The following is an 18,622-nucleotide window of genomic DNA, read 5'->3' as shown; positions in this document are numbered from 1 at the left end:
CCTAGGATGCTGGGATCGAATCCCGGTCGATCGCTGAATTAACGCCAGGGGGGTTGACTCAGCCTGTCATCCTTCCGAGGTCAGCTAATTGAGTACCAGTTCACTGGTAATTCCCTGTTTGTCGTAAAAGGCGACAAAAAGGGTTGGCGGCAGGAAGGGCATCCGGCCGTAAAACATCGCTTCAAAAAGGGGACCAAAAAACAACAACCACGGTCCCCGAAAAAGGCCAACCCCCGCTTTGCGGGGAAAAATGGCCTCTAAAAGTGGTTTTTTTTTTATCCACTGATAGGCCTGGAACTGGATTCTGACCTGAACCAAAATCTAATCGGCTCATTCTTGTCACCTACCCAACGCATCCACATAGTTTTGTCATAAACCATCCACAACGTTATGAGATATCCTACTCACAGACAAACAAATAAACAGACAGACATACAGACAGAGACAGACAGACGTGAAAACATAACCTCCGTCTACCTTTGATGGCAACAAAAGAAGAGGTCGCTGATGTGAGAGCAACAGGCTTTGTGCAATTTTAGGAAAGTGGAATAAATGCAGTCTCCCGTGACGAGAAATAATTTACTCAGATTTCCTGAACTCGCACTTCAGTTTCATCCTCATCTTGGGAGATGCCAAGAACGTCGAGCACTCGAGATTTAAACAGATTTCAGAACAAACTGATGTAATGCTTGGGCCTCAGCCATTAGGGGAGAGCAGTATTCCCTTGAGCTACGGATAGAGGTCCTGTAGGCTTTGAGTAGTTCTGATTCTCCAAGGAATTCATAGGAACGACAGAGGATACCCAGTCTGTGGCAGGATTTGGAGGCCAGCTTGGCGACATGGTCAGCACAGGAGGTGTCATGGATGATGGTGAGGCCTACATGTCCAAGAGATTGAACCTCTTGCAGTGGCTGACAGTATAAATAGATCCATTGGTAGCAACGTGTAGACTGTGTGGGGTGGAGGAATTCAGAGAGCCAGGTCTGAAGCTTGAACAAGCAACAAAAGTAATGAGCAATATACGCCTCAAGAGTAAAAGGTCCTCGGTTTCAGGGCAGAAAGAAAGGGAGAGGGTATGGGGGTTTTGGGTTCAACTTCAGGGTTTAGAGTTCAGATAGTCACTGGATCGGAGCAACGGTGCACTCTCTTGGGTCAAAATCCATTCAGGAGCTGTGGAGCTGTACATTCCAGGTTGAGCAGGTGGCCAGCACGGGTACCACTACCTGAAGCTCAATGTTTCAGAACACCAACCTCCCCCAAAAGGCTCGATCAGACTTGTATCGTCCTCCATCTCATTCGTCTGACTCCTCACACCGTCGGGATTGCTTTGCAACATCTCCCAGGGCTGTAACACATTTAGATCCATGACGACAGACAATGGGAATCTATACTCGGGTTTTATTGAGCACAAATCCACCGGAACTGCTCCGTGATGGGCCAGCATACACCGCCATCCTCCCCCAAGTATGCTGTACTCAGAATCATGTCTCAGACCATGGAATCCACGTCAAATGCATTGCATACACTCCGCCACAATCGTTCCAGTTCAAGGCCGCACATACTGTTCTGGGTCGTGATGGTCACTCACGGTCCAATCAGTAACGCAAAATATTCACCCTGATTCACCCTCAAGTGGTTTGTGGGACAAAACGAGACGTTGTTTAAACTATGTTTATACAACAGTTCAGTGGTCAAAGACAGGACTAACAATAATTCTACATTACAAGCATTCCTACGTTCTACAGGTAAGGAGAATACAGCAGCAGGTTCACCTGAAAGTTCACAACACCTGAGCTAACAGCACCCCCTATAACCTCAGAGCAATGTCAGGATTCAGACCATCCTTCCTGGGCAAAAGCAAATCCGTGCAAACATCATTAACCACATAACCCCCAAACGTTGATATAAAATTACCCCCCTCACCCACAACCCCACTTTGAGCCCTATTAACAATAAGTGTGGCACCTTATACTAAAAAAATGTAATCAAACCATTTATAACAAACCACCAGAAGGTAATTCACCAAGTGCTACAGCAAATGTGGTGGAACAAATAATAAAGAGATAAAAGTTAATCAATCTGAAGCTTTGTCTCTTCATGTGTAACACGAGAGGTTATCCGCGCTGCACCACACCTTGCACTTTAACCACACCCTGCACTTTAACCACTCCACGCACTTTAACCACGCCACGCACTTTAACCACGCCACGCACTTTAACCACGACACGCACTTTAACCACGCCACGCACTTTAACCACGCCACGCACTTTAACCACGCCACGCACTTTAACCACGCCACGCACTTTAACCACGCCACGCACTTTAACCACGCCACGCACTTTAGCCACGCCACGCACTCTAGCCACGCCACGCACTCTAGCCACGCCACGCACTCTAGCCACGCCAAGCACTCTAGCCACGCCACGCACTCTAGCCACGCCACGCACTCTAGCCACGCCACGCACTCTAGCCACGCCACGCACTCTAGCCACGCCTCGCACTCTAGCCACGCCTCGCACTCTAGCCACGCCTCGCACTCTAGCCACGCCTCGCACTGCAGCCACGCCTCGCACTCTAGCCACGCCTCGCACTCTAGCCACGCCTCGCACTCTAGCCACGCCTCGCAGAATAGCCACGCCTCGCACTCTAGCCACGCCACGCACTCTAGCCACGCCACGCACTCTAACCACTCCACGCACTCTAACCACGCCACGCACTCCAGCCACGCCACGCACTCCAGCCACGCCACGCACTCCAGCCACGCCACGCACTCCAGCCACGCCACGCACTCCAGCCACGCCACGCACTCCAGCCACGCCACGCACTCCAACCACGCCACGCACTCCAACCACGCCACGCACTCCAACCACGCCACGCACTCCAACCACGCCACGCACTCCAACCACGCCACGCACTCCAACCACGCCACGCACTCCAACCACGCCACGCACTCCAACCACGCCACGCACTCCAACCACGCCACGCACTCCAACCACGCCACGCACTCCAACCACGCCACGCACTCCAACCACGCCACGCACTCCAACCACGCCACGCACTCCAACCACGCCTCGCACTCCAACCACGCCACGCACTCCAGCCACGCCTCGCACTCCAGCCACGCCTCGCACTCCAGCCACGCCTCGCACTTTAACCACGCCTCACACTTTAACCACACCTCACACTTTAACCACACCTCCCACTTTAACCACACCTCACACTTTAACCACACCTCACACTTTAACCACTCCATACTCTTTAACCACAACATACACTTTAACCACAACATACACGTGTTTAACCACACCAACACTTTAACCACAACGTACACGTTAACCGGGCCGTACGTACACGTTAACCGGGCCGTACGTACACGTTAACCGGGCCGTACGTACACGTTAACCGGGCCGTACGTACGTTAACCGGGCCGTACGTACGTTAACCGGGCCGTACGTACACGTTAACCGGGCCGTACGTACACGTTAACCGGGCCGTACGTACGCGTTAACCGGGCCGTACGTACACCTTAACCGGGCCGTACGTACACCTTAACCGGGCCGTACGTACACCTTAACCGGGCCGTACGTACACCTTAACCGGGCCGTACGTACACCTTAACCGGGCCGTACGTACACCTTAACCGGGCCGTACGTACACCTTAACCGGGCCGTACGTACACCTTAACCGGGCCGTACGTACACGTTAACCGGGCCGTACGTACAACTTAACCGGGCCGTACGTACACCTTAACCGGGCCGTACGTACACCTTAACCGGGCCGTACGTACACCTTAACCGGGCCGTACGTACACCTTAACCGGGCCGTACGTACACCTTAACCGGGCCGTACGTACACCTTAACCGGGCCGTACGTACACCTTAACCGGGCCGTACGTACACCTTAACCGCGCCTCCGTGCACCTTAAAATAACCGCGCCGTATGTACACCGTAACCGTATGTACACGTGCTATTGCTGTAGTAACGAGAAGCGTCCTTCATCATAAAAGTACCGTGTCCAAGCAGGTACACAGCAATAATGCAGCGTTTGCAAGAAAACCATATATATATTTAGGAGGCAAAAGTCGTCACAGGAAAACAGGTTGCTGTATCATGTTCATGGCGTCGAACAATTCGAAGGTTACAAACGTGGTTTTCACTACACACACACAGTGTATTCGACTTACCGCCGAGGCCTTCGAGCCGGCCAGTTGAAGCGGATGTTCACCCGCAATGAATCCGTCGTGCCGCCGCCCGTGCTGAGGCGAGCAACACCCCAACTACCTACCACCACCACGCCCACCTTCCGTCCATCGGCCCAGCCAATCAGAAAAAAAGCGCGCGGTTCTTCTTCCCCCACAAATAGATCGTGGGGGTTTCATCACATCACTGCCTAATGAATGTCATTCCCAGATGTCAAATCTCAAATGTATTCATTATAAACAGACATTATCTGTAAATCATAGAGCCAGCCAAGTATCCACTGGGTGTTTATGGGGAGGAGGCTGAGGGGTTGTGGATTTTCAACTCTGCGAGTCCGCGTCCACCGACAGTACTGCAGTCGGTATGTAAGGTAGGGTAGACCGTTTACGTTCAGAGTTCTGAACGCCTTCCAAGAGCGTTCCACATCAGAACCAATATTACAGCGTCTGTATCAGTTTTGCCTCTTTCTTTTGGAGCTTCAAAACCTGTTTTTTCTCCAACAACCCTGACTGATGACGCATTGATTCGTGGTTATCAGGAACCTCCTCCAAAAGCACGTTTCAGATCTCCACAGACCATCGGTGCACCGCCATTTAACTCACCTGTTTCTCAACTCTAAAGGGATATTTGGAAAAAAAACATAACTCAGTCTATTAAATAGATGATCCATGGTCCATCAATGTATGAAATAGATGATCCATCAGTGTATGAAATAGATGATCCATGGTCCATCAGTGTATGAAATAGATCATCCATGGTCCATCAGTGTATGAAATAGATGATAAATCAGTGTATGAAATAGATGATAAATCAGTGTATGAAATAGATGATCCATGGTGCATCAGTGTCTGAAAGATGATCCATGGTCCATTAGTGTATCAAATAGATGATCCATGGTCCATTGGTGTATGAAATAGATGATCCATGGTCCATTAGTGTATGAAATAGATGATCCATGGTCTATTGGTGTATGAAATAGATGATCCATGGTCCATTAGTGTATGAAATAGATGATCCATGGTCCATTGGTGTATGAAATAGATGATCCATGGTCCATTAGTGTATGAAATAGATGATCCATGGTCCATTAGTGTATGAACTAGATCATCCATGGTCATCAGTGTATGAAATAGATCATCCATGGTCCATCAGTGTATGAAACAGATCATCCGTGGTCCATCAGTGTATGAAACAGATCATCCATGGTCATCAGTGTATGAAATAGATCATCCATGGTCCATCAGTGTATGAAACAGATCATCCATGGTCCATTAGTGTATGAAATAGATGATCCATGGTCCATCAGTGAATGAAATAGATGATCCATTAGTGTATGAAATAGATGATCCATGGTCCATCAGTGTATGAAATAGATGATCCATGGTCCATCGGTGTATGAAATAGATGATCCATGGTCCATCAGTGAATGAAATATATGATCCATTAGTGTATGAAATAGATGATCCATGGTCAATCAGTGTATGAAATAGATGATCCATGATGCATCAGTGTATGAAATAGATGATCCATGGCCCATTAGTGTATTAGTGTATGAAATAGATGATCCATGGTCCATCAGTGTATGAAATAGATGATCCATGGTCCATCAGTGTATGAAATAGATGATCCATGGTCCATCAGTGTATGAAATAGATGATCCATGGTCCATCAGTGTATGAAATAGATGATCCATGGTCCATCAGTGTATGAAATAGATGATCCATGGTCCATCAGTGTATGAAATAGATGATCCATGGTCAATCAGTGTATGAAATAGATGATCCATGGCCCATTAGTGTATTAGTGTATGAAATAGATGATCCATGGTCCATCAGTGTATGGAATAGATGATCCATGGTCCATCAGTGTATGAAATAGATGATCCATGGTCCATCAGTGTATGAAATAGATGATCCATGGTCCATCAGTGTATGAAATAGATGATCCATGGTCCATCAGTGTATGAAATAGATGATCCATGGTCCATCAGTGTATGAAATAGATGATCCATGGTCAATCAGTGTATGAAATAGATGATCCATGGTGCATCAGTGTATGAAATAGATGATCCATGGTCCATTTGTGTATTAGTGTATGAAATAGATGATCCATGGTCCATTGGTGTATGAAATAGATGATCCATCAGTGTATGAAATAGATGACCCATGGTCCATCAGTGTATGAAATAGATGATCCATGGTCCATCAGTGTATGAAATAGATGATCCATCAGTGTATGAAATAGATGATCCATGGTCCATTAGTGTATGAAATAGATGATCCATGGTCCATCAGTGTATGAAATAGATGATCCATGGTCCATCAGTGTATGAAATAGATGATAAATCAGTGTATGAAATAGATGATCCATGGTCCATCAGTGTATGAAATAGATGATCCATGGTGCATCAGTGTAGGAAATAGATGATCCATCGTCCATCAGTGTATGAAATAGATGATCCATTGATCCATGGTCCATTCGTGTATGAAATAGATGATCCATGCTCCATCAGTGTATGAAATAGATGATATATCAGTGTATGAAATAGATGATCCATGGTCCATCAGTCTATGAAATAGATGATCCATGGTCAATCAGTGTATGAAATAGATGATCCATAGTCCATCAGTGTATGAAATGGATCATCCATGGCCCATCAGTGCATGAAATAGATGATCCATGGTCAATCAGTGTATGAAATAGATGATCCATAGTCCATCAGTGTATGAAATGGATCATCCATGGCCCATCAGTGCATGAAATAGATGATCCATGGTCCATCATTGTATGAAATAGATGATCCATGGTGCATCAGTGCATGAAATAGATGATCCATGGTCCATCAGTGTATGAAATAGATGATCCATGGTCCATCATTGTATGAAATAGATCATCCATGGTCCATCAGTGTATGAAATAGATGAAAAATCAGTGTATGAAATAGATGATCCATGGTCCATCAGTGTATGAAATAGATGATCCATGGTCCATCAGTGTATGAAATAGATGATCCATGGTGCATCAGTGTAGGAAATAGATGATCCATCGTCCATCAGTGTATGAAATAGATGATCCATTGATCCATGGTCCATTCGTGTATGAAATAGATGATCCATGCTCCATCAGTGTATGAAATAGATGATCCATGGTCCATCAGTCTATGAAATAGATGATCCATGGTCAATCAGTGTATGAAATAGATGATCCATAGTCCATCAGTGTATGAAATGGATCATCCATGGCCCATCAGTGCATGAAATAGATGATCCATGGTCCATCATTGTATGAAATAGATGATCCATGGTCCATCAGTGCATGAAATAGATGATCCATGGTCCATTAGAGTATTAGTGTATGAAATAGATGATCCATGGTGCATCAGTGCATGAAATAGATGATCCATGGTCCATCAGTGTATGAAATAGATGATCCATGGTCCATCAGTGTATGAAATAGATGATCCATGGTCCATCAGTGTATGAAATAGATGATCCATGGTCATGGGCCTTCGGGTATGAAATAGATGATCCATGATCCCCTTCATATGCATGGTACAAATCGACTCCATCTACATATTAGATGATCGACAAACTAAGTGTTGTTGCTTTATCCAAATATAGCAGTGTTTAAACGTTTGACCCCACCTCGACACTTATTCACCTTACTTCATTTTCATATGTTAATGACACACGCAATGTGTAGATTGTCTCTTACATATCCTCATCCAACATTACCAAACAGATTATTGAGGTTGAAGCAATCCTCTTTTTTTCCAAGTAACCCAAGTTTGAATTTTAAGATAATATATCCCGTCCCAAATTGAAGTTAAGGGTCAAAGGATTCAGGAAATCCATGATGCAATTTTCAAAAACATGTACGAGTTTTAACGATTTATGAAAATATTGTTGTGGAAATGACTTCTTGGGGCTAACTTTGCAAATAACAGTTCAGTTATTTTCCATCGTGGAGGCCACATTTCCCATAATTTCCGGTACCGATCAGCGTAACAAATCGACAGGCTGTTTCCCCACTTGCAACGGTAACGGGGCGAATAGACATGTGATGTGCAGGGCGTCAAAATCAGTTGGCCATTGTGGCTGCCACAATGTGGTTCGCACCAGGCTACTAGGACGACCCAGCAGCTGCACTAGCTGTGTGTACTAGCTGAAGTACCGGGCGTTTCCTGGGGAGGGGGAGAGAGAGAGGTGGGGGCGGGGGTGGGTAAGGGAGAGTGAAGTGGGTGGGGAGGGGGAAGGAAGGGGAGTATGGGGTTTGGGAAGGGGAAGGGGAAGGGGGAGAGAAGGGAAGGGGGATGATGGAGAAGGAGAGAGATATACTGTATAACATATATTTTAGGAGGGAGGGGGGGGGGCTTCGACAGGCACCTCTATTTTGGGGGAGGGGGGAGAACGGAAGGAGGACAAATTTATGCAGGCGAAGAGGGCTTTTACCTCATTAACCTCAGCGTTGCCCAGGTAAGAAAATAAATTGTAATACCCTTTGCCAACACCACTAGGTGGCGCCACACAGTACTTTAAAAAAAATTGTACACAGAATTGATGGCATATTTACACGGATAACCTACATCCCCACACCACCGCGTGAGGCCGTGACCACATAACCTACAAAGAAGGCTCGTTGGAATTGCTGAGAAGAGGTCAACTCAACTGGGACGGCGAACGAATCATAATAAATGCCCAAGATCAAGGACACTACACCAATGGATTTTAAACGATGGTGGGACTGAGCCAGCCGGACAAGTGTAGATTCTGCAAGACAGAAACAGAAACTCACCTGCTCTCGGGATGCAAAAAACTATTATCAGAACAACTTTACACACAACGGCACAACAAAATATGCAAAGTGATTCATTGTCATATCTGCAAAAAATTTAACATCCCAGTACCAGAAAACTCATGGAAACACGAACCAAGGGCAATCTTTGAAAATGAGGACGTCACGTTCATGTACGACCTGATGATTCCATCGAGCGTGAACATAGAAAACAAAGCATTGCGTCCGGACATTGCACTCAGGAACAAGAAGGAAAAGACAGCATTGATTATTGAGATATCAGTACACAGCGATTTTGGCCTAAACAAAGCAGAAATCAAGAAAATGACCAAATACCAGGACCTCAAAAATGAGGTCAAGGGATCTTGGAAACTGAAGAGCATCGAAAATGTACCAATGATGATTGGAGCAACAGGAATGATAAAGTTGGCGTTTATTCGAGTTTATTCGCGTCTGTCTGTTTGGGGAAAATTCGCGTCTGTCTGTTCGCGTTTATGGCAAAGACTGCTGGTCCGCCAACCACCATATTTGGCACACAGACCAAGCCAGACCCAGAGATTGTCATAAGGGTATTTTCATCCACCAACTCAGCCTTTAAAGGCCACTTTTCCGGCTTTATCATCGATATGAAATTGATCTTATTGGTCAACAGCCATCAGGTGACACATAACACGGGCAAAGGTGTATAGCTAATTAGCTGAGCTGTGTTTCCTGCACAGCTGGCCGAACTCCACACACAATTAGAATATAACGAAATAAATAATACGTTCACCATTTTTGTGCTGCGGTAAGCCAAAGCCATCTGCTACGGTAATTGGTGTACAGTGCGCTCTTATCGCAAGCGCACAGCCGTGTCGAGCTCTACCGGGTGTCACATGTGCTGGCGTTTTGAGCGCTGTGATGTCTTGCCCGACACTGTGGTGTCGGTCAGCTGGTTCTCTGGCTGACTGGGCAGTTGAAGCCCTCTCTGACCACGAGAGGGTTGTGACTGTCCACCTCTACAACTAGATGCTATTCATAGAATACTTACCCTGCGCAGTCAACTTGTTGCGAGCCAACACTTCTGTATTTGAACTTTTTTTTTTCTTTGATCCAATGTGGCTGCCAGACCACGTGAGCGATGACATCATACATTTATATATTCTAATATAATTGTTGCATAGATCACACTCAATACATTTCAAACTGATCAAACTAAGCGTTGTCCCTGTCGAATTATGACGTCATAATTATGGCACCAATGACGTCATCGTTAACAACACCTATTCCCCATATGGAGTTCTTACAATGAGCCATGTTTCAATTTTTTCCATGCAGCGGTTTTGGAGAAATAGAGGTGCAACATTTTTCGTTTTTTCCAAGATGGCGCCTGTGCCACATGACCTATGACCTCATTAAAATATTCCACATGAGGAGGCATTCCTATGGTGAAAATTTCGTGCCCATCAGACCAACAGTTGCTGAGAAAAAAAATTCACAATGATCGGATGTGTTGTACTTGTCAAATTATGACGTCATAACGAAGGCACCGATGACATCATCATTAACATATCTTATTCCCCAAGGGGAGTACTTGACAATGAGCGATGTTTCAATTTTTTCCATTGAGTGGTCTGGGAGATAGTGTAACGTTTTTCCAAGATGGCGTCCATACCACATGACCTAAGACGTCATAATTCTGAATAAAAAAATTCTACAGGCAGAGGCGCTTCTATGGTAAAATTTCGTGTCAATCGGACCAACGGTTGCCGAGAAAATAATTTTGTAAAATGCAGACACATACGGCACACGTACGCACAAGAATGCTTAACTCCACTTTTCGCTTCACGAGCGCAGGGTAATGAGCGTATCCGATTATGACGTTAAGTATTCAACAACTCGGTTGTTGAACTAACAACAACTTGGTCGTCACGTTTTGTAGATGTTAAGTCCCCACCACGGTTTATCCGGAATGGTTTGGTTATCCGGAATGGTTTGGTTATACGGACCGGGGTTCGGCGATATCGTGTTAAGTTCCGGGTGAAGGATGATGGCACATCACGTCACCCACATCCCTCATGGGTTTGTTATTGGGATGGACCGTGGGGAAGTTTTCTATGCGGGTCAGCCAAAAGTATGCCGCAATGCAGGACAACTGGGACATCTTGTATCTGGTTGCAAAGAAGAGTTTTGTACCTAGTGTGGCCAGTTGGGACATGTAAGGGAGTGCTGTGCCGACCAGGTGCAGTGTCACCTGTGTGGTGTGAAGGGGCACACTTTCCTCCCCTGCCGGCGGAGCTATACTGAGGGTGGGAATGTGGGTGTTTCCCCAGGGACAAGTAGTGTAATGTTTGTGGTACCTGTAATTTCCTCCCACAGAAGTGGAGAAGAATGTGGATGAGAGAAAGGTGGAGAGCAGGGAGGAAGCCGCTCTGTCTGTCCCCCCAGCAATGCGGTGGTCTCATCAAGTACCAGCCCCACCGAGGTGGGAGCAGAGGACAGGGTGGGAACGGTGGATGCTCCGGCGACATGGTCGGAGGGAATAACCTCTGGTCCAGAGACCCCGTCGTTGGAAATTGAAAGCTTCGGTTCCTCCTCTGGTGACGACTTTGGTGTCTGGTGAAGGATTGGGTCTGGTGACCAAACTTTGGGTTGAGTCTGGTGATGACAAAGTCTTAATGTCCTCTGGGACATTAAGACTTTGGGGAAAATGGACGAAGTAGAAGCGCTGGAGGGAGAGGGGCTGGGATAAGGCTCTCCTGGGCAAGGGTCCACGTGGTGTTTATGGCAAACATTTGAAAGTGTTAGTGAAGAAGCCCGTGAGTCCCCACATCCCCTGGACACTAGACCCAGCCAATGCGAGGGGTGTAGAATATTGTACGAGTCGCACTGTGAATGGCATTCTCCTGGTTCCAGTCGCTCTCCCTCTCGCTCCCCTCTGGGAGGAGTCTGCCCCTCACCTTTCAGTCCCCTTCAGGAGCTGCGGACTCAATGGGTATCAAGCAGATGGGGAAATGAGAACTTTTTGATTCCCTTTGACTTTGTTTTGATTTTCCTCCTTTTGAGATTTTGTTTCTGATTCTCGTTTTAATTGCTTGGTTTTGATGCCTTTGATTTTGTTTCCGACTCCTTCTCCGGACTTTTGTTTCTGATTCTTATTTTAATTATGGTTTGGTTTATTGTTATTGACTTTGATGGGATTGTGGTTTTGATTTCCTGGTTTGATTTCTTGATTTTCTTGGATCTTAGATGTAAAGGGGATTATATACAGTGCATTCAGAAAGTATTCAGACCCCTTCACTTTTTTCACGTTTTGTTATGTTGCAGCCTTATGCTGAAATCGTTTAAATTCATTTTTCCCTCATCAATCTACACTCAATACCCCATAATGACAAAGAGAAAACAGGATTTTAGAAAGTTTTGCAAATTCATTAAAAAAGAAAAAACTGAAATATCACATTCACATAAGTATTCAGACCCTTTGCTATGACACTTGAAATTTAGCTCAGGTGCCTCCCATTTCTCTTGATCATCTTTGAGATGTTTCTCCACCTTGATTGGAGTCCACCTGTGGTAAATTCAATTATTGATTGGACATGATTGGGAAAGGCACACACGTGTCTATATAAGGTCTCACAGCTGACAATGCATATCAGACCAAAAACCAAGCCATGAGGTTGAAGGAACTGCCTGCAGAGCTCAGAGACAGGATTGTGTCGAGGCACAGATCTGGGGAAGCCTACAAAAAAATCTTTGCTGCATTGAAGGTTCCCAAGAGCACAGTAGCCTCCATAATTCTTAAATGGAAGAAGTTTGGAACAACCAGGACTCTTCCTAGAGCTGGCCGCACGTCCAAACTGAGCAATCGGGGGAGAAGGGCCTTGGTAAAAGAGGTGACCAAGAACCCGATGGTCACTCTGCCTGACCTCCAGAGATCCTGCGTGTAGATGGGAGAAACTTCCAGAAGGACAACCATCACTGCAACACTCCACCGATCTGGGATTTATGGCAGAGTGGCCAGACGGAAGCCTCTCCTCAGTGAAAGACATGAAATGAAATGAAATGAAATTTTGCAGCAGAATCAGAATGAAATGCAGCAGAATTTTTTTGTAGGCTTCCCCAGATCTGTGCCTCGACACAATCCTGTCTCTGAGCTCTGCAGGCAGTTCCTTCGACGTCATGGCTTGGTTTTTGCTCTGATATGCATTGTCAGCTGTGAGACCTTATATAGACAGGTGTGTGCCTTTCCAAATCATGTCCAATCAATTGAATTTACCACAGGTGGACTCCAATCAAGGTGGAGAAACATCTCAAAGATGATCAAGAGAAATGGGAGGCACCTGAGCTAAATTTCAAGTGTCATAGCAAAGGGTCTGAATACTTATGTCAATGTGATATTTCAGTTTTTTCTTTTTAGTAAATTTGCAAAACTTTCTAAAATCCTGTTTTCTCTTTGTCATTATGGGGTATTGAGTGTAGATTGATGAGGGAAAAAATGAATTTAAACGATTTCAGCATAAGGCTGCAACATAACAAAATGTGAAAAAAGTGAAGGGGTCTGAATACTTTCTGAATGCACTGTATATGGGGAGGGTTGAATTTTGATTTTTATTGTTTTGAATCAATATACTGTATTAATGGCCGGACTTTTTGGTTTATTGTTATTTACTTGTTTGTTTGTTGTTTTGATTTACTGTTACTCATTTCTTTGATTATGGTTTTGTTTTCTAGTCTGACTGATGGTTTTTTTTGTTAACCTTTTTTTTTTTTCGAATAAAAAAAGGCTTCAGCCATTAAAGATGTACAGCACGTACCTATTCACAGTCGCCATGCCCTCCCTTGAAGATGTATGGTTTTTACAAAAAGCATTCATTGTATAACTCGAAAGGATTCATTTGCTTTGATAAATGGAACTTTACAATGCTCACGTTTCTTCCTCCCTCAGGCTTCATATTGATTCTGACAGGACATTTGATATCTTTCTTTCACATCCCCCGACGTAGCTTAAAGGGGAACCCAAGCGCTCACCTCGACACGAATCCATCTCTTGTATTTTACCGATTTATAAAGTCGGTCATTTTGTGATTACAAATCGAAATCTTCTTCACGATTATCAGTGACGTCGACTGCCATATCCGTACCGTTTATCGGTTACAACGCAGCAAGATTGAACTCAAACGGCGAATAATTTTCGAATGTATACAAATATTCCGGGTCAATGCATCCTTGGTGGTTGCAGTAATAAAGCCGATGGTTTCATGCTACATCAATGGCCAAAAGATCCGAGATTTGTCGGAAATACCCGATGGTGGACCGGGCCTACAAAATAATCAGTGTTGTGCTTGGAACATTTTACAGAGAACTGTTGTGAAACAAGAGAGATGGCTATAAATCTTGTGGTTATCCGCCACGATTGAGAGAGGATTAAGCGGAAGAAACAGCCATCGCTCGAAACCAAGACCATCCAGCATCACTGATCCCCCTCCACAATCCCCCATCAACCTATTATGTAACAATACCCACGACTATTCCTCCACCATCCACCCACAATCCCCCCATTAACAGTCACCCGAGCTAACAATACCCAAACACAAGGTTGAGGGTATTTGCAAAGTGGTCTAACATACACCTGGAAGTTTTTGAGGCAATTGGATCACATCATCCAATATGGCAGCCTATTAACAGCAGCATATCTACTGATACTCCACTTATAGGCGGCTGGCCAGCAAGCCTAAAAAACTTAGCATGGCATTTTTTGTTAGAAGCTGGCAACCACGCCAATTATCTTCAGAATGCCTTACTGAATAACATAGGGGTGGATGTCACGCTCAAATTTGCATATTTCGGACATAATGGTCAGTTTTGACCATATATGGTCAAAAATGACTATTTTTGACTTTAATACGCATTTAATCTACATTTCATCGGCTTTCAGAAAAAATAAGTATATAAGCCATAGCCTTGTTAGGTTGAACACAATTGCTGTCTGTAAGTTTGGAATTACATGATAAAACAGGAATTTCAAGGACAAAATGTCGTTTTTCTCAATTTTCATTTTTACAGTTGAATGCGTCTATTTCAGGGTAGATATGAACTGTCCACAGCATACAAAGGAAATATTCGTTAATACTAGCCTACATTACACAATCTACTCAATAAAACAAGCTTTCTTTATCTTTACAGATTCACATTAAATAGAAAGCAGTCCTACCGAAAATGGCAAGCCCTGGTGTGAAGCCGGTGAATGTGTTGAAGCGGAAGCGAAATACAGATGTACTACATTTCACCCTCTGTCTATTTTGTCAAGACGACAAGGTAGAACCTCTGCGAATCGGCTCATCTGTTGGAAAAGCTCGAATTTCTGATGTTATTGGGATAAGAAGAAAATTAGGAGACACTGATTCGGCCCTTCTTCTAGAAAGTTTGAGCGATATTTCAGAAACACAGTGGGAGTCAAACAGTATCAATTGGAGCAAAACTTGTTACGGTAACTTTACTTCTCAGGATCGCTTGAATCGAGTGAGAAACAGGGTTCCCAATTAACATGTGAGGTCGGCGAAACATCTGGCGAGACATCCTCACGAACAAGTCGCAGATCCCATCAGATGGATTCCGACAGGTTCGCATGTTTTGTCAAGATGCAGATCGACGGAAAATGCACAATGTGGCGATGATGTCCCTCTCCGACAAAATTCAGTCCCTCTGTTTGAAGGGTCAACGTTGTATTTGATCGATATCGCTCAGCATCCATCAAGGGACCAACACGAAACAAACGAGCAAAAGGAAAGAAGAAGCCCATCCGGAGAATCATTGACCGAAGTGACGTTCCTCTCCCTCAAGTGTGGGAGCAGTTCATCAATCTCGATGACAATAAGGCTGATCTGGCCAGATTCCTTAGTGAAGACCTGATGAGCAAATGTAGAGATCTCCCCCAGGCACAGGAACAGATGACTGCTGGTGGATTCACTGAAGAATTAAAGGCACAGTCGAGCATACATGGAGATATCTCCCAATTGTCAGCTAATCATGAAGAAGCCGACACTCGTTTGATCCTACATGGCCTCCATGCTGCTGATGCGGGCTTTGGTAGACTCCAGGTGATATGTCGGGATACAGATGTGCTTCTCATGCTCCTTCACTTCTTTGTCTCCAGGGACGTGGAAGTATGGATGATCGGTGGATCAGCAAAAGACCTGAAATGCTATCAAGTCCACCAAATCGTCAGGAAGTTATCTCAACCAGTCATTGAAAATATACTTGGTTTTCACGCTGTCACTGGTTGCGACACAAGTTCGTCGTTTACGGGTGTCGGGAAGAAGGCCGCATGGAAAGTGTATGTTGAACATCCACACCTGCTCGAAGGACCTGGTCGAGATCGGGGCTTTAAACAGACGGAAGAGTTTGTTTGTCGCTTGTACAATGTACCAGATACATCTGGTGGCGTGAATAAGGGCAGGCATGATGTATTTTCCAAAGGCAAGAAATCTCTGGAAATGCTTCCACCAACAGAAGACTCGTTCCAACTACACTGGGAATGGTCCAACTACCAAGCCAAGATTTGGCTGCAAGCAAGCGTTCCAGTTGCCATAGCCGAGGATCCATCTGTATGTGGTGGATGGTCAACAGGTCCGACTGGGTTGACTATTGTGTGGACTCGAATCCCATCAATCCCAAAGGCCTGTATCGAGATCATCTCCTGTGGATGTCAAACGAAATGCCGCCGGGCTAACTACAAGTGCTATGTATCGAGACAGGTGTGCACTCCAGAATGTGGCTGTAATGCAGAGAACTGTTGCAATCCGTCCGATCAAACCATGGACTAAATAACCATGAACATTCATGGACTGTGACATAGAAATACAATTTTGAGACGTGTGTTTCTATGCGAACAGTTTCTATGTCTATATGTTTCCATGTCTATAAGAACTATGCCATTCATGAACAAAGTTCACTAGTGGAAGTTGCATCCACTGCATCAATCAATATTTCATTTATATGGATATGAATACATGTGAATATAGTATATCAATGTAAATGAAGAACTCTAAAAGGACTAAATGGAAGTATTTTCATTGTATTGTTGGTCGATTCACAATATCAATTGTGAAACCGATATTGTACCCACATTGATCGAGCATTACGCTTTGCGATTTGGGATATCAAATCCATTTCGGGGTCAATTTCATTGCCAGTTAAGAATAATTTAATTAGAAATAGTAGAATATGTATGTTATCAAACAGTTTGGATGATCAAGTTTAATAAATCATTCAAGTTTGGCAAAATGGTGTCTATTTTTTCGTTCCAGGCCTGTTTTTACAATTTAGAGAAAAACGTGTTTTTGTGTCGAGAATCTGTTAGTAATTCAATATAATTTCAAGGATTTATAAGGCTACCAAACTTTTATAAACTACTCTACATCCTTAAATGATACAGTTTTGGAAAACCCTCGTCTTATAGATGAAAATAAAGCAGTATTTGAAAAATGGTAATTTGTCACCAGTGGTCAGTTTTGACCAGTGTGGCCGACAAAATGCGATTTTGAGGTTGGCATCCACCCCTATGTTGTAGAGCAGGGTCTTGTGAACACAGGCAGCATGGATGCCAGCTTCTAACCAAAAATACCTACATCACTTTTTTAAAGCACTTTTTTGCCGGTTGGCCAGCCACCTATTATCACAAATACTATCATATTCTGACACTTACACTGACATAGTTTAAGGGAGGGATTGGTGTACCAGTTGTCAACAACTCCAGGTAAGGTGAATTACCACGAGGTGCTGTATATTTGTATTGGTGTACAATTGAGACTCATGGAAGAGTGGAATGATAAAAGGTAAAAAGGCAACTGACCAGCAGAGCCACAGTGGGGCGCAACAACTAAGGGAAAGAGCACAGAGGAGGGGAGGAAATTAACCTGGAAATTTGGCTAGATGGGGTTTATCGGGAAAAAATAATCACGGGCGTAGATGGAGGATGATGTGATATGGTGGTGTACCACTTGCTTGAAGGCCGACAGGGGAAGAGTATGCTTGAACCTCCTCAGGAAGGCGGTTCCATAAACAGAAGAGGAACCAAGGAGGGAAGGTGGACAAAGCCTGGATTGGGGAGTTTGACCACGAGGGGTTTATAAAACCGCATTTCTACATCCCTAGTCTTTCAGCCATCGGATCCAACCTCAGCCTCCGGAAAGAACTGGGTTGGGTCAGAAGCTGCGAGAGGGGAGGGGAGATCGGAGAGGCAATAAAACTCACATCAGCTATGTGAGAGCAACAGGCCTTGCCCTACTGCCTCATCACATGAGATTCCAGCAATGTTGAGACGTCACATTACATGCATATCCTGGGTATTAACTCAAAAAAAAAAATCATTCAGTCGTGCTGGAGGAGATACTGATATTTCATCAGCTTGAGTTATTATTGACCAAATTGAGTGGAGTCTGGCAGCTCCTCGAATGGACGTTGAGTCCGCTTCCAAATAACCAGGTATAAGACGATGCAGTATTGCGATTTGGAAGCAGCAATAATCCTTTTTTTTTTTTGTATACAAGATCGAGGCTCGTGTAAGAGCTAACATTAATGACAACCCTAACCAATGAAAAACTGCCTCGGATATGCAAAAAGAGTAGTTCTTTTTCTTCTTTATACCAGG

At 44.6% G+C, this 18,622-nt stretch overlaps 1 protein-coding gene across 6 annotated transcripts in view; it reads right to left on the bottom strand.

Annotated features, from left to right (window-relative positions):
- Nucleotides 1-4,479, bottom strand: part of LOC137429812 (tropomodulin-3) — a 125,328-nt gene extending 120,849 nt beyond the window's left edge. For 2 of the 6 annotated variants that reach the window (XM_078779891.1, XM_068120082.2), the window contains exon 1: nt 4,185-4,308. The gene's annotated coding sequence lies outside the window, so the exon portion shown is untranslated. Of the gene's footprint in view, nt 1-4,184 lie in introns of all 6 variants that reach the window. The other 4 variants (XM_068120083.2, XM_078779888.1, XM_078779889.1 and 1 more) reach the window with 4 other exon arrangements.
- Nucleotides 4,480-18,622: the final 14,143 nt, after the last annotated feature.

This window comes from Myxine glutinosa, chromosome 6, assembly GCF_964187855.1.
Source record: "Myxine glutinosa chromosome 6, kmMyxGlut1.1, whole genome shotgun sequence".
Lineage (NCBI taxonomy): Eukaryota > Metazoa > Chordata > Myxini > Myxiniformes > Myxinidae > Myxine > Myxine glutinosa.
This window is presented reverse-complemented; position numbering and strand designations above follow the sequence as displayed.